Genomic DNA, 16,852 nt, shown 5'->3' on the forward strand with positions numbered 1-16,852 from the left:
AATGCCACACACACGCGCTAAGAGGAATCCTAATGGAACAGCCTTGCTGAGTATCCCTACCTCTCTGTCACCCTTAGGCTCTATGTTTGTGTCCAACCCCTTTCCTGGGTAGTTGTCTGTTCTTCATCAAATCTAAGTATACAAGTAATACCTTTGCCTGGGTCTCCAGTCATAATACATCAAACCTGGATCAAGTAGTCATACTTTTTCTTTTATGAACCAGCTTATGAGTCTGTGAGTATCAGCTCTGGTTGTTACAATGCTAAGGAAGGTATCAAACATTTTAATGCCTCCAGAGACAATAGGAAAGAGTGATCTGTGAAGAAAATGCAGTACAAACTAAAATTAATTCCCTAGCTGGACACTCGTGGCTCATTCCTGTAATCTAAGCTACTCAGGAGGCTGAGATCTGAGGATCATGATTGGAAGCCAGCCAGCTTGAGCCAGGAAAGTCTGTGAGACTCATCTCTAAGTAACTGCCAAAAAATGCTGAAAGTAGAGCTTGAATGGTAGAGCAACTGTCCATGAACCAGCACACAGGTACAGGCACGGGCATAGGCACACACACACATACATACACACATATACACACACAAACGGTCTCTTTACTGAAAAGAGAGATGAGAGTGTGGAAGGAATGAATTGTTACACCGTAAAATAGGATGATTGCACCCACTCTGTAAGAGAAGTTCAGTTGTTAAAAATTTATATCAAACACGTCGCCAAGTCTCTGGCACATGTGAAGAGAAGAGTTCAGTGAAACTATCACCATCACTTTCCTAGCTGACACAAAGCTCTCATGACTAACAGATGAACTTCCTAAGCCAACAGGCCTCTGACCTCCACCAACCTAACGCACAGAATGCTATAATAGTTGAAGTCTACACCTGACATTCCACTTAGGATAGCCTAGCTCCCTGACACTCCCACCAATGTAACCCATAAATGTATTGGCTTACGTCTTGCTTTGTTTGTAACCATAGAAACCCAGATGACCTCATCCCCCAGGGAATATGTCATTCAGAGTAATGTAAAGCCCCTATCCTGGCTGTCATCACTCATTTCCATTCCAAATAAACTATCTCCTTTCCCTCCTTCCTTCCTTCCTTCCTTCCTTCCTTCCTTCCTTCCTTCCTTCCTTCTTTCCTTCCTTCCTTCCTTCCTTCCTTCCTTCCTTCCTTCCTTCCCTTCCTTTCCTTCCTTCCCTTTCTTCCTTTTTTCCTTCTTTCCTTCTTTCATTCTCTTTTTGTGTGTGTGTGTGTATGGGGGGGAGTGGGTTTTGTTTTTGTTTTTGTTTTTGTTTTTCTGCTGGTTAGGACTTGAACTCAGGACCAGGGTTTTGTCCCTGAGCCTTTTCTGCTGAAGGCTAGTACTCTACCACTTCAGCCACTGCTCTACTTCCAGCTTTTTGTGTTTAATTAGAGATAAGAGTTTCACAGATTTCCCTGCCAGGGCTGGCTTTAAACCACAATTCTCAGATCTCAGCCTCCTGAGTAATTCAGATTATAAGCATGAGCTACAAGCACCCAGCCCATTTTCTTTCTTTAAAAGCAAATGTATTTTAAGTTAGTACATTTAAAGATAATAGGATTGCTATTCCAGTTTTTTCATCAAATTGTAAGTGGTTAATACCATGCCCTAAAAGGCATATGCATAGTTATGTTATTGTTCAAAATGAATTTTTCCAATTTTTTGAATGTGTTTTTGCACGGTAGGAATTTTTTTTTTTTAACTTAGTCATGGGGATTGAAGTCAAGGCCTGAGTGTTGTCCCTCAGCTCTTCAGCTCAAGGCTGCAGAGCTCTCTCTTACGCACCACTTCCGGTTTTCTGGTGGTTAATTGGAGATAAGAGTCTCACAGACTTTCCTGCCTGGGCTGGCTTTGAACTATGATCCTCAGATCTCCTGAGTAGCTAGGATTAAAAGTCTGAGCCACCTGCACCTGGCTACAGAAATTCTTGAATGAAAATGTCTTTACCTATAGAAGAACCAAATATGCCACCTCCAGATATATCTGTTTGGAATAAATATTATTTTGAGAAATTATCAATATAAAAGTAAGTTATCCTTTTTCAAAGAAAATTAACATATCTAATGGAAACAAAATTTAAGTGCAGGGCCTGGTGCATGCTAGGTAAGTGTCTGTCTTCAGCACACTATTTTTTAAAATATATTTTTAAGAATGTCTCTATACCAGAGAGAGGACAAAATCACTAGAAAGACAGAGTAATGAGGAAGGTACCAATTTAAATCATATCCAACCTTCCCTACCTTCTATCTTTGTTTCAGTGAAGATAACATTGAAGCGTGAGTTCGGAGCCCCTCTGCTATTTTCCATCTCAAACCACCTCTTGGAGTATTTCTTATGTGTGCATAAATTATTAAATTTCTGTTTGCTTTCTCCTTGTTATTGGGATCTGTTCCAGGTAAGAACTATGAGAAGTAGGAAAAAGTAGGCTTTGAAAAAAATCTAATATACATAACAACTAATTTATTCACTAATTTTCTGTTTCTTGACTCATTTACCATTGCAAGGTTGTCAGATGCATGAAAAAATTCTATAAAGAATACCTAAAAGTGAGAAAGAATTTGAATATATTATTGGATACTCTGTCTAGCTTATTCATATGAGTTTACCTATGCTTGTGTTTGACTTTAGACTAGGCTATATTACCACCCTTTAAACAAAGAAATAAATGCAAATTGGCCACAATGGCTATTGACCAGTTTGGTAAATGCACTGTACATCTTGTCTCACTACAAATGTTTCTTCTCTTCTGAGATGGTTGTGATCCCCATCCTTAATTCCTGAACTAACTAAATTATATAATATACATTCATTTTATCTCGTATGAGAGCTATACTTTTGCTATTTTTATTAGAATAAATCATTTGTGCAAAAGAGTTTCATGGTGATAATTATAATATGCAGATCATATAATTTGATTGAATTCATTCCATCTATACTACTATTTCTTCCAGAAATATTTATTCATTTACTTTTGAGGCCGTGCTTGATTGGCTTCCTCGCTCATGGCTGTTGCTCTACCACTGCAGCCATACCTCCAGTTATGGATTTTGGGTATTTTGATTAGCAGTAATCATCTCACAGATTTTTCTGCCTGGACCAACTTTAAACTACAACCCTCAGATCTCAACCTCCTGAATAGTTAGTATTTCAGGTATGAGCCACCAGTGCTTAATGTATATTGCTCTTTCTTAATCCTTCTCCTTTCCTCCTTTTTAACAGTTCTTGGTGGGTTTCATGTTATTTTCATGCAGATATGTGCACACACATACAAGTATATTTAACATATTATAATATTCACCCACAGTGACGCTAAATTCTATCCTTACTTAAATTTTCTTAAGTTTTAGCATCTACTTTGGGATAACGGGATAGTAGAGATTTATGTAGGATTTACTTTTAGTATGACAGTATAGAGAGAAATAGAAAAAAAGGTAGGAAAATAGTGAGATTTCAAGAATTTGTGTGTCATACTTGCGTAAAGGTCCTGCTCATCTCTGTATCCTTCCAATATTAGTGCATGTGCTTCCCACAGGTATAAAGTGTATCCTTTAATGAGAATACTATCACCTCCTTCACATATATCTGGAGGACTGCCTTTGCTTTCTTTGGAGGCTTTCTCAGGTCCTTCTGTTTACTCACTGTGGGAAGAGCAGGCAGAGAGGACTGTCTACACTCACTGAGTAAGGAGATACACCTTGAGTAACTAGCTCTAGCTAAGAAAACCTGCAGGGCTTCTAAGGAAACAGACAGGTAAATTGCTGGGAGAAAAGCAGGGAAACATTAACCAAAAAAGAGAGGGGACTTCTACAAAGAGTTCTTGAAGCCAGTTTGATTTAAAACAGGACAATAATCAGTTCATCTTACAAGAGTTTATTCTTTGGGTGTTTTTAAAATTAAAATAGTGTTCATCATTTTGATGAAAAGATCACAAAAGATTTTGTGTTCACCTTTTATAATTGTGGTTGTAATTTTTAAATTATAGAACCATTTGGCAGCTTTGCTTTAGGGGATAGCATGGCTTAAGTTTCAGGTCTTTGTTTCTACTGACTCTAATTACAGATTTGAATATTTTATAGCAAACCCCACTCCAGTAATGTAAGTAACATTTTCTGCAATTGAAATAATTATATGGGAAGTATTTTATCAACCTAACCATGCATGTAGGTTACAGAATTATAAAGATATTTAAAAGATATTTTGGTATGAATGTATAGTATTTCTAACAAAATGGCACCAAAGTTTAATCTTACAAAGAGCTGAAAATTATAGATAATGATTATTAAGTGAATATGACTAATACTATCTGTGGGTGTTTAGTAAAAAGGGGAATTTGAGGATTTATTGCTTCAATGTGGAACATTTAACAAAAGATTACAGTATTTTTTTTTTTTTTTGTCAGTAGTGGGCTTGAACTGTGGGCCTGGGCACGGTCTCTCAGCTCTTCAGCTCAAGGCTAGCGCTCTACCACTTGAGCCACAGTGCCACTTCGGCTTTTTTTTTCTTTTTGCTTATGTGGTGCTGAGGAATCAAACCCAGGGCCTCAGGCATGTAAGGCAAGTGCTCTACCACTGAGCCACCTTCCCAGCCCCAATATTTGTACTTTTTTGTTCCCATAACCTATCTAACAAAGGCTTCAGTAATTGATTGTTACCTGTGAATACCTGTTTAGACATGGGGCACTACAATATAGATACTAGAGGCAAAGCAGATTTGCAATCTAAAATAAGAAATAGCTTGTTGAGTGATCAAAGATGGGAAAATAATAATTGTGAGAGTCAGCAAGAGGTGCACCAAAATTGTTAAAATATTATTATATGAACATACATATATGTTAGTATTAATATCAAATAATATCTAATTTCTAATAGTATCTAATCTCTAATATAATAATATATAATACATATATTATACTAGATGTCATATCATTACATATAATATATGATATAATATATAATATATTCTATATCATATTATATATTAAACATTTATTACTACTAATATATTATGCAATATATCTAATATGTATTAATACCCAATTATATACAACATATTATATAATACATTAACATATTAATAAAATGACATAATATACTAATGTATTATCATATAATATACATATAATAAAATATATCATATATGATATAACATCTCATATTATATTATATATAATTAATTATATATTTATACTATATATATATTAAAGTCAAGGAAAATAACGTATGTCGCTATCTGGCATATGGTAAAAGCTCAATAAAGATTATAGAAGAGTATCTCTACCTTTTTCTTAGGTCATCAATAAGCTCTTTGTTTCTGCTTTATTATCTATTTCTATATAACCAAATTCTGTAATTGAAAATAAAGATTAAAATTAAAATCCTTAGTCATTACTATTTTTCATATACCACTTCTTGTTTTGGTAAGTCTTCCCTAGTGTGCATTTTCCCCTTAGGTTTTCTGGAGATGCTGTTTTAAGAACAGTGTTGGAAATTTGAGTAATTTTTTTTTTTAAATCATGGAGCCTGAACTCTGGGCCTGGGCACTGTTCCTCAACTCTTTAGCTCAAGGCTAGCACTCTACCACTTGAGCCACAGCGCCACTCCTGGCTTTTTCTGCTTATGTGGTGCTGAGGAATCGAATGCAGGGCCTCATGCATGCAAGGCAAACAGTCTACCACTGAGCCACCTTTCCAGCCAATATTGAGTAATTTATGGTCATTTCATAATGTTCCTGGTCATTCTTCCTATTTACAAGGAGAGAATCATATCTAAGCTTAATAAGTGAGGTGAATGAAGTATTTGCAGGGAAGATAGCCACAGTTCTACCTGTTTGCACAGTGTTGTCCTAGTGCAGGGAGTACATGCCCAAAACACTGAGGCTTTGGGACATGGTCCATAACTGGGCCCTGCCCAAACACCTGGCTGGTTTTCCTGCTCTCTCACACTGACCACACCAGACCTCATCATCTCCAAATACATCACTATCTTATCGTGTCACCTAAAGCTTCTTTTTACCAGAACTACATTCCCTCACATTTTTGTCTTGCAAAACTCTATTGAAACATTTTATTATTATTATTATTATTATTTTGGTCGGTTTGTCAGTTGGTTGTGGAGCTTGAACTCAGAGCCTGGGCTCTATCCCTGAGCTTTTTTACTCAAGCTGAGTGCTCTATCATGTTGAGCCACAGCACCACCTCCAGTTTTCTGGTGATTAATTGGAGACAATAGTCGCATGGTCTTGCGTGCCCAGGCTGGCTTCAAACCAAGATCCTCAGATTTCAGTGTCTTGAGTAGCTAGGATTACAGGTGTGAGCCACGGGTTCCCTGGCTTCAATCACTTCTCTTACTTTCACTATCCTCATTCCATCCCTGAAATAAACAAATGCAGTCTCACACCCAAGTTCTTATCTTGAGGGCTGATAAATATAAACGATCCAGTCAAATTTGAATGTTTTGCATGAGTAATTCTCAAGTATTGCTCCCCTGAAACAAATTCAACTTAGCACCCTGTAATTTTATTTGTTAAATGTGGACATCTTACTCTTCTCTCATATGCTACCACTGCATTAGGTCACTGGCCTTCTATGCTGTCATCATTCACAAGTGTTACCAGATTCCAAATTCTTTGAGGTCAGGAGAGCATCCAATTCCTGTGTTTCATTGCTTCCTCTACCTGGCCCTTCCTGATGTTCCTCCACCAGACACAGAACAATGGCTTCAATGTCATCGAGACAACAGGATTGGAATCCTCCATTTGTTCTTTCCGTTGGCACATAGTTATTAAATTCCTGCCTGGTAACTGACACAGAAGTAGGTTCTAGAGACATGAAAGTATAAACAAGACCCAGCCATCATCCACAAGGAGTTTCTGTGAATATGGATGTGTCAGGATACAAGTTCCGTCACTATGAGGAATTCCAACATAGGATGAATTAGAGAACACAGAGGAAAGACACCAAACCTAGTCTTGCTGGAGGAAATAACTGTAAAGCTGAGACCCAGTCATGAAGGGGAATTCAGCATGTGGTGACAAAGAGAGTAATCTTCCACACGGGGAGCTTTATGAACAAAGACTCAAAGAGAGAATGTGATATTAATATTTAATTATTAATCCAGTCTTCCTGTAAACGCCATCTTTTTATGAACCACAGACACAACTGTCTTCATTGTCTTTTTCTTTAAATGTACTAAGGATTAAACTTGGCCTCAAGTTTGCTGAGCCATTGCTCTATCACATGAGTCATGGCCCCAGCTCTGTAAGCTGAAGTTTGTTTTGATAGGGTCTCACACTTTTGCCCAGTCTAAACTCAAGACATGCTGCCTCCTTAGTAGCTAGGATTACAGATGTATACCACCATGCCCAGCCCAAAACCTCTGTCTTTGACAACTCAAGACTTTCATTTTTTTTCCTCAAGGAGTTCAAATTCTAGTTATTTTTTCATCTTTACCATGTTTGCCTTCTCTGATCTCTAGTCTGTTTGAGATTTCTCTTGGGAGAGTCTTAGCACCTTCTGTTAGAAGGTAGAGGTGCACAGTAAGACTAAAAGAAGATATTCTTTTTTTTCTTAATATATATTTTTATTGTAAAAATCCTGTACAGAGGGGTTACAGTTACATGAGTAAGGTAATGAGTCCATTTCCTATCGAGCATTGTCACCCCCTCCTTTGTTTTTCCCCTACCATCCCTTTTCTCCCCACCTCCCAACTCCTCCCTCCCCCCCTGCAAAGTTGTAAAGTTCATTTGCAATATACTATCTTGTACATCTCATTGTTACAATGGGTCATCCTGTATCCTAATTTCAGCATTTTGTTATTTCCCTTCCCCTCCCCAAATTAGAAAAATGTATATACAAGATACAGGACATTGGAATCAAATATAGTGACAACAGGGATAGTACCATGGGGGAAGAACATACAAAGAAACCAAAAACATCACATAGCACATTATAAGTAGATTGAAAAGAACAGCAACAGAGATGAAACCTCTTGTGTCCCTATCTTAGGGTTCATTTCACTTAGCATCAGGTTATCTGGTCATATGTACATAGCTTTTGACCTCTTCTGCTTGTCCTAGACATAGACTAGTTATTGCAGATAAGGGAAACCATGGGACCTATGTTCAAAAGAAGATATTCTTAGGGGAGGAACACAAAGGAGCAAAGTCTATGTGCCTCTGGTCACATGCAGTGGAAGCAAGAGCTGTTTTCTTTGTTGCCGTTTTCTTTTCTTTTCTTTTTGTCTTGTGTATCTGTCTTTGGGAGCATAAGGAGGGACACAGAAATGAAGGGATAAAGGGTGAACAAATATAGCAGAGGTTCTCACTAGACATTATGTTGAAAATGAACTCTACAACTTGTGGGTGGGGAAAGGAGGGAAAAGCTGATTTGGAAAAAAAGAAGAGGAAGAAGGTGGTAGGGGTGAATGCGATCAGCCATCTCCGTCCATCTCACCTTTCCCCTTACCTTTCTCTCTGTCTCATCAAGGCTCCTCCCTGTTTCTCCCTCCAGCTACTGTTGCCTCACCGAGGCTGACACCTATGACCATGAATGACTCACTTTGAGTGCTTTTTTACCACCTCTCATTCTGCATTTCTTATGTTAGTCAGCTTTTCATTTCTATGACAACATACCTGAGACAAACAAGTTATTAGAAGTCAGAGTTTATACTGGCTCATGGTTTGAGAGGTTACTGTCCGTGGTTGCTCGGCCCAGTTGCTTCAGGCCTGTGCCAAGGCAGCACATCAGACAAAAGACCATGGCAGAGGAAAGCTGCTTGCTTCATGGCAGCCAGGAAGCAGAGAGTGAGAGAGGAAGAGGCCAGCATTCCAATGTGCAATTCCAAGGGAATGTTCCCTCCTCCTTCCAGCTTCCTTCTTACCTCTAAGTCCTAACGCGAGGCTAATTGCACCGTCAGCTGATAACCAAGCTTCAACTTAAGAGTTTTGAGGATTATATGTAAAATCTAACCATATCACTATCCACACCATATTCTATACAGAAGTGACAATTGTAGGGCTCCAACACAAGTGCAATGATGTGGGAGAATAAACAACATCTTTGATGAGGGGGACAAAGAGTAAAGGGAGAACTCTCATGGGAGTCCATTAACTCAGGCTTCTTCTAAACCATTGTCCTTGTATTAATCAAGTCTTCTTAGCTTTTGCAGCCCGACCTGCTCAGCACAAAACAAGTACCCAGCAATCTGCTGACGTAAGAATGTATGTGCAATTAAATCTTCAGATCCAGTTGTATGAATCTTTTTACTAATTTAACCTCAGTGATAACCAGGTATGAGAATTATACCAGTGATGAAGAGTACTTAACTTTCTCTACTATATCTGAGTTTAAGTTTTTGTCAGAAGCCATGGATTTGGATGGAGTACTTGCATGGCACACAACACAGTGAACGCACACAGTTTCAATGCAGCAAGCGAACTTTTTTGATTTCAGGGAGGCCCCACTAATTACCTAATTAGGCTGTAAATAATTAATTTGTTGAGTTGTAAGCAATTGCCAGGTTGGTTGATTAAGCTGTAGCCAATTAAGTTGTTTTCTATGACGCACTTGTATTTTTCTATGAATGTTGTCAGATCACCTTGTGGCCAGGGTTCTCAGAACCTCCCCTGATTCTGGGAGCTGTCCAGTTTGTGAATCAGCTTCATTTTGGTTTACTACATTTAATTGGTCTGAGGAATTGTCCTTGCAACATGTAAAACCAGACAGTTAAAGTGCTGTCTAGAGTTTGCGATGACTGGCTCTCTGCGATGGCTAATTTCATGGGTCAACTTAGGTAGAGTCTGAGTCTCTAGATACTTTGTCAAACATGAATCTCAGTATTGCTGGGGATATCCTGGCATGACATTAACACTGAAATGGGTAGATTCGGAAAGGCAGGCTGCCTTCTCTAGGCTGTGCCCTAATTAGGGAGAATTCTTTCTTTGTGGCCTTCATGGGGAATCATCAATTCTTCCTGAGTCTTGTGCTTCCTGGTCTTTGAGCAGGAACTAGATCATCTATTCTCCTGGGTCTCCATCTGGCCAATTCACATTGTAGGACTTTTCTACCTGCAGCTAATTCCTATAGATAACCTTTTGTTGTTGTTGTTGTTGGTAGTGGTGGTATCATGATGGGGCTTGAACTCAGGGCCTGGGTGCCATCCCTGAGTTCTTTCACTCAAGGCTAGTGCTCTACCACTTTGAGCCACAGGGACACTTCTAGTTTTCTAGTAGCTAATTGGAGATGAAAATCTTACAGATTTTCAGGCTGGCTTTGAACTGAGATCCTCAGATCTCAGCCTCCTAAATAGCTAGAAATACAGGTGTGAGTCACCAGTACCCAGCAAGGAAATTTTTAATATATATATATATATATATATATATGTATATATATATATATATATATATATATACACACCATATTGGTTTTATTTCAAAGAGTACCACAGGAGGAAAAAAGGCAAGTAGAAGCTACTTTGATTAGAATGCATGCCCTAATTTGCCTTATAAATCTTTCATGATCTAGGTACCTCCCACCTCCCTTGCTAATTAGGTTACCTGCTATATGTGGGTGATTTAATTCTTATGGGTTATTTTTTTCCATGTTCAATGTCAAGGACTTTTGAAGGAATATTTGTAATTAATTCAGTAGTAATCAGTCACCTATAAACAGCCCAACAAATGTGATGAAGCTAGCTAAGATGCTGCTATATAAGAGAAAGTCAAAAGAGAGACAAAGGCCTGTGACCTCTGATAATCAGAAAGAAAAAAAGATCTACTTAAGGCACTCTCCTCGGACCCTTTCATGTGCCAGGTATTGTGCAAAAGGAAAAAAAAATCGGATGAAATAGAAAAATTGGAGACTTGGTGGAGAGAGGATGAAGTGAGAGTTTTGTAAGGACTTCAATAACAGGACTGGGAAGGTGGCTCAATGGTAGAGTGCTTGCTTCACATGCATGAAGCATGGGTTTGATTCCTCAGCACCACATAAACAGAAAAAGGCAGAAGTGGTGCTGTGGCTCAAATGGTAGAGTGCTAGCCTAGATCAAAAGCAGCTCAGCAACAGTGCTCAGACCCTGAGTTCCAGCCCCAGAACTGGCAAAAATAAAAATGAGAAGAAGTCTTACTCAGAGCGCAGTGAGGTGGTGCAAATTTGTAATCCCAGCTACTTTCGAAGTAGCGGTAGGAAGATCCTGACCTAGAGTAGCCAGGACAAATAATGAGACTGGGGCTGGGAAGGTGGCTCAGTGGTAGAGCGCTTGCCTTCCATGCATGAGGCCCTGGGTTCGATTTCTCAGCACCACATAAGCAAAAAAGAAAAAAGCCGGAAGTGGCGCTGTAGCTCAAGTGGTAGAGCGCTAGCCTTGAACTGAAGAGCTGAGGGACAGCGCCCAGGCCCAGAGTTCAGGCCCCACGACTGGACCAAAAAAAAAAAGTGAGACTGGACCTAAAAAAACAAAGTAAATGCAAAAGGACTGGGAGTGTAGCTCAAATGTCTGCCTAGCAAGCACAAGGCCATAGTCAAGCTCTATTACACACACATACACAGAGAAAAGAAGAGAGGAAAGGAGGGTTAGGGAGGGGAGAGGAAGGGGAAGAGAGAGGGGAGGGGATAGGGGAAGAGGAGAGGGGAGGGAAGGGAGGGGAGGAGAGGGGATAGGAAGGAAGGGAAAAAGCAAAGAAAATCAGCATTATAGATGTGTTTTTGAAGAGCTATACAGAGCCTTGCATTCAGATGGTTGATCTTACCGTTAAAGAAAGCTTTTTTAAACCTAGAAACCAACAGTAAGTCAGTTTCGTATTTATTCATGGGCCTTGGGACTGACCTCGTTTGAGCATACCAAACTGAGTTCTTACCCCAGCGCTCCCCAGGGCTTGAAAGAAGAGCCAGACAGAAGTGTGTGAGCAACATCCCGCAGGAGCCCTGCTCATTCGGCCCTTGCATAGAATCTGAGAAGAGAAACAAAGTTCATATTTGCAATTCTGCAAGAGCTGAGATGCTGCTATGAAAATCCAGGACTTCATCTCTAACCCTGTGGTGACTTGTGCTTCTAGCCAGTGAGGTATCTTCAAAATACCCAGACTGGGAAGCAAGTAAGGTGATTGGGAACTGCTGTCCAGACTTTCTTTGGTGAGGAGGGAAGAGGTGGGGCGGGGAGGGGTGGGTGAGAATGTTGAAAGCGGTGACATTGATCAAGATATGTTTTATTCATAAACTGCTTTGTTAATGGCAACTCCTTTGTACAGCTACTTAAATATGATTTTTTTTTGATTCTCTTTAAAAAACAAAACTTCCTAGCCAAGCGCCACTGGCTGAGGAGGCTGAGCTCTGGGATGGCGGCTTGAAGTCAGTCCTGGCAGAAAGTCTGAGACTCTTACTTCCAATTAAACAGCAAAAAGGCTGGAAATGGAGCCAAGCACTAGCCTTGAGTTCAACCCCAGGACAGGCACAAAAACAAACAAAATCTTCTTTTGGCATCTTCATAAAAAATGTCTATAGTTTGGGAGTTTATTATTCATTTTTTCTTCCTTTTTTTTTTTTTTTGGTCAGTCCTGGGTCTTGAACTCTGGGCCTGGGCACTGTCCCTGCGCTCTTCAGCTCAAGGGGAGCACTCTACCGCTTGAGCCACAGCACCACTTCTGGTTTTCTAGTGGTTTATTGGAGATCAGAGTCTCACGGACTTTCCTGCCCAGGCTGGCTTTGAACCACGATCCTCAGATCTCAGCCTCCTAAGTAGTTAGGATTACAGGCATGAGCCACTGGTGTCCGGCTATTTGTTAAATAAAAGGAATCACCTTTATTTCCATTTGTGTTACATACACACATACACACACCACAATATAAATGTATATGTTGATCAATGGATAAAATGATGAAGTTCTAGCTTTATACCCATATTTGTATTTCCAATACTCCAAAAAGACTGTGAAAGTGAAGGAATCTGTTTCTGATTGAGATTTTTGTTTCAATGAATTCTGATCTCCCCAGTGGGAGACAGGTCCTATGTGGCAGAAAGTGTGGAATTCTTCCTTCACCATTTCCTTCTGTGAATGACTGCATCAGAGACACACACACCAGACACACAGCCCTCAGTGACACACCAGCATCTGAATATCTGTGAGACACTCACCAACACCCTGAAGGCATGAGCTCTGCTCCTGCAATGCTCTCCTAACTCCACCCACACACATTCCACCCCGCATCATCACTCTCCCCTTCCATACAAAGTTCCAGGCAATACGGTTGTATTAGTCAGGGTTCTCCAGAAACAGAACCCATAAGGGATGATAGAATGGATAGATCATCAATAGACCAACAGAGAAACAGATTGTTTATTATGAGGAACTGGCTCATGAAATTATGGAGGTCAAGGAGTCTCAAGAGCTGGAATCAGCAAGCTAGAGACACAGGAGAGAAGTGCAGTTCAGCAGGTTCAAGCCCAGGAAGAGCCATTCAGCATGACAGCAGTAAGAAATTGCCCCCGATCCTGGCAATCAGGCAGGAGCCTCTCTTACTCAAAAGTCAGCCCTTTTGTTCTAATGAAGTTGATTGGGTGAGCCGTAGCCATGTGAGGGTAGGCAACACTTGGTCTATTTTCACAGACATGTCTAGAAGACTCTTCAATTAAATACCTGCATACCTTGTAGCTGTCCAATTGACACATAAAATGAACCATCAGAAAGTCACAACAGAGCCTGGCTCATACCCATAATCTTAGCTACTTTGGAGGGTAAAAATGAGTCGATCAAGTCTGAGCCTGGGCAGGAAAGTTCACTAGACTCCCTTCTCAAGTTATAGCTTGATGCAGTGCCTACACACCTATCACCCTATGCTGAGATGGAGAAGATCGTGGCATTGGGCCAGCTTGGGCAAAAAAGTCCTTAGATTTTTTTTTTGTCATGGTCCCAGTGGCCTATGCCTTAGATCCAAGTCATGATCAGAAGCCTAGAAGAGGGCTGATCACAAATCCTGAGGGCTGATCACAAATCCTGAGGGGGAATCATGGTGATCTCAGGAATAACCAGTAACAAACAGGGTTGGCTGGCAATGGTATTGCTCCAGCCTAGCAAATTTGAGACACTGAATGCGAGACCCCAGAGCCACTATCAAATTACTAATAAAGTCATACTTGGAAATACCTTGGGGCAGCTTCCAAGGCAGCCAATGTACTCTTCCTTCCCCTGGTGTTTCCTCCTCTTGCTGCTGGAAAACATGGATGCTGCCATTTTGATCTCTGAGAGTGAGAGCCAGATGTCAATAATGACAGAGAAATTTCAGTCTCTGAAGACATTCTGTAACAGAGCCCTCCTATCTGCCTAGAACTACACATACCCATCTTTGATGCAAAAACAAAGAAATGTTAAAATCACTCTACCCAGTTATGATATGATCTTTCTTAACTGACCATGCCATTTTCACTCACCTGGTCACAAAAAGAGAATTACAGGTCAGCAAACAAATGAAAAAATACAGAGAGGAAAAAGTAAGATTTGTGCAGCCCACTGATACTACAGTGTAGCACGGTCATGTTTGTGTGGCCTCACAACATGACTTCATAACTCTCCAAAAATAACTGTGAGAAACAGAGACAGAGGGTTTTAGTTTTTTTTTTAAAAAATCTCTTTGAATAATCTAGAATTGTCCCTAGTTAGATGATAATTTGTTTTTAATTGATTTTTTATAATAAGCTAGGCAAAACTATTCCAGTAAAACTGGAAATCAAATACTTACTAAATAGAATGTTATCACTCTGCAAATATTTATGGAGCGCTTTAAAACATGCTTACCAGTATAAATGTAGCCTGAAGGCGAGATTATGAGATAATGATCAAATTCATCTAGAGCTTGTTGACTGGGGTAAATTTAAACTGCATTTCAATGGAGATCTATAGACAGAGTAGAACAAAGAGATACTGGGCTTATTTATTGGTTGTGATGCTATTTTTGTAAAGTGTGTGTGTGTGTGTGTGTGTGTGTATGGCATGCGTATGTGCTTACTGAGCGCCAGTGGCTCATGTCTTTCATCCTGGCTATGCAGGAGGCTGGGCACTGAGGGTTGAGATTCAATACCAGCCTGAGAAGGATAACTGGAAATATGGATGCTGCCATCTCCAACTCTGAGAGTGAGAAGCAGATCTCAATAATTATAATCCATGAGACTCTTATTTCCAACTAGCCAGCAAAAAGCCAGAACTGGACAGGCACTGGTGGCTCACGCCTGTAATCCTAACTACTTAGGAGGCTGAGATCTGAGGATCACAATTCGAAGCAAGCCCAAGCAGGAAAGTCCCTGTGAGACTCTTATTTCCAATTAACCACTCAAAAAACCTGAAGTGATGCTGTGGCTCAAGTGGTAGATGCTAGCCTTCAGCACAAAGAAGCTGAAGGACAATGCCCAAGCCCTGAGTTTGAGCCCTAGAACCGACAAAAACAAAAGCCAGAACTGGAAGCATGACTCAAGTGGTAACAGTCCAGTTGAGAGTGAAAAAAAAAAAAAAAAACAAGTAAGCATAAGGAGAGTTACTAAGACTCAAACCCAGGGCACTGTACATGCTAGGCAAGCACTCCAACCCACGCTGCTGGTTTTTAAATAAAGCAACAAAAGATATTGGTATGGGTGCAGTGGTACAAGGCAGTATTAATTGTCAAGAGAAGGCTCCCTTTATCGCTTTTCTTTTTCCTTACATCTTTGTTTCTTTCTCTTTCCTTCTCTTTTTTAAGAAATATGTCTTGATATTTTATTTATTCTTCTTGAAGTATTGGAGCTTGAAGTCAGGGCCTCGTGCTTGCTAAGGAAGCATTCTATCATTTGAGCCAGCAATAAACACTGGTGTTGAAAGAGACCATTGTTTCAGTTTCTCATCAAACATATCATAGTAAAGAATGTCTTGGGAAGGATTTCCAATTACATGGATAAACGTGAAGAACATCCTTTACAAAGCCCCTGGTGAGGGCTGTGCACGTGCACACACACACACATATATGGAGACTAACAAAGATGCATTTTGGTGAACAGCACTTCACTCTCCAAACCTTAACCCTAAATCTCACACTCAATCTTCCCAAGAAGTTTTACACTGGGGGGGCGGGGAGGTTATCCCTTGCTAAAAATAAAGAGATCCTTTGCTTCCCATTTCTGAGTCAGCTAGACATCAATGAATGTCATCAAATAGTTTTAATATCAACTATCATTGTTACTGTTATCATCAGTATGCTAAATTTCTGCATTTACATTGAAATTCTGGGGACACAGTTTGGAGGTGAGGGCCAGCAGCTTGCAAGTCCTGTCAACACCTATCTGTCTCTAAAGACAAGCACTTGATAAAAGCCAGCCGAGATTTTCCCACAGTGCATAGGGACTTGCTGTTTGTCTTGCTGCTTGCCTGGGATTTGAGGTCTGATCACCATGTTGTGTGTCCTGTAAGGATTCCAATGACGTCAAGGTACAAGAGTCAGCTTCAGAGCTGGGTGTGGTGGGACCTACATTTCCAGCTACTCGGGAAGTAGAGATAGGAGGATTCTTGTCCTACTCCACATACTTAACGTCCACAAGCCACCTCTCCATTTTCCCCATGCTTCAAGTCCACAACACACCAAAGGCAGAGACTCCACCGGAAATGAAAAGCCCTGAGGAACTCCTTGGCAAGCTAGGTGTTTTCAGATACTTAGACACAATCCCACTGAAATGAGTAGCCAAAACAAAACAAACCAAAGAAACCACTTGAAATTACCCATGATCAGTTTCTCTCCTTTTCTCCTTCCTCCCATCGATCTTTAAGTAATCAATGCATCAACAGTGCCCATGGCATTGCGGCTTGTCTGGTTCTG

The 16,852-nt window shown here is 40.2% G+C and overlaps 1 pseudogene; it reads right to left on the reverse strand.

The window, feature by feature from the left end:
• Window positions 1–3,464: 3,464 nt before the first annotated feature.
• Window positions 3,465–3,560, reverse strand: LOC122105717 (annotated as a pseudogene).
• Window positions 3,561–16,852: the final 13,292 nt, after the last annotated feature.

The sequence above is a fragment of the Dipodomys spectabilis genome, unplaced genomic scaffold, assembly GCF_019054845.1.
Source record: "Dipodomys spectabilis isolate Male_0828 unplaced genomic scaffold, ASM1905484v1 ptg000032l, whole genome shotgun sequence".
NCBI classification, from domain to species: Eukaryota; Metazoa; Chordata; class Mammalia; order Rodentia; family Heteromyidae; genus Dipodomys; species Dipodomys spectabilis.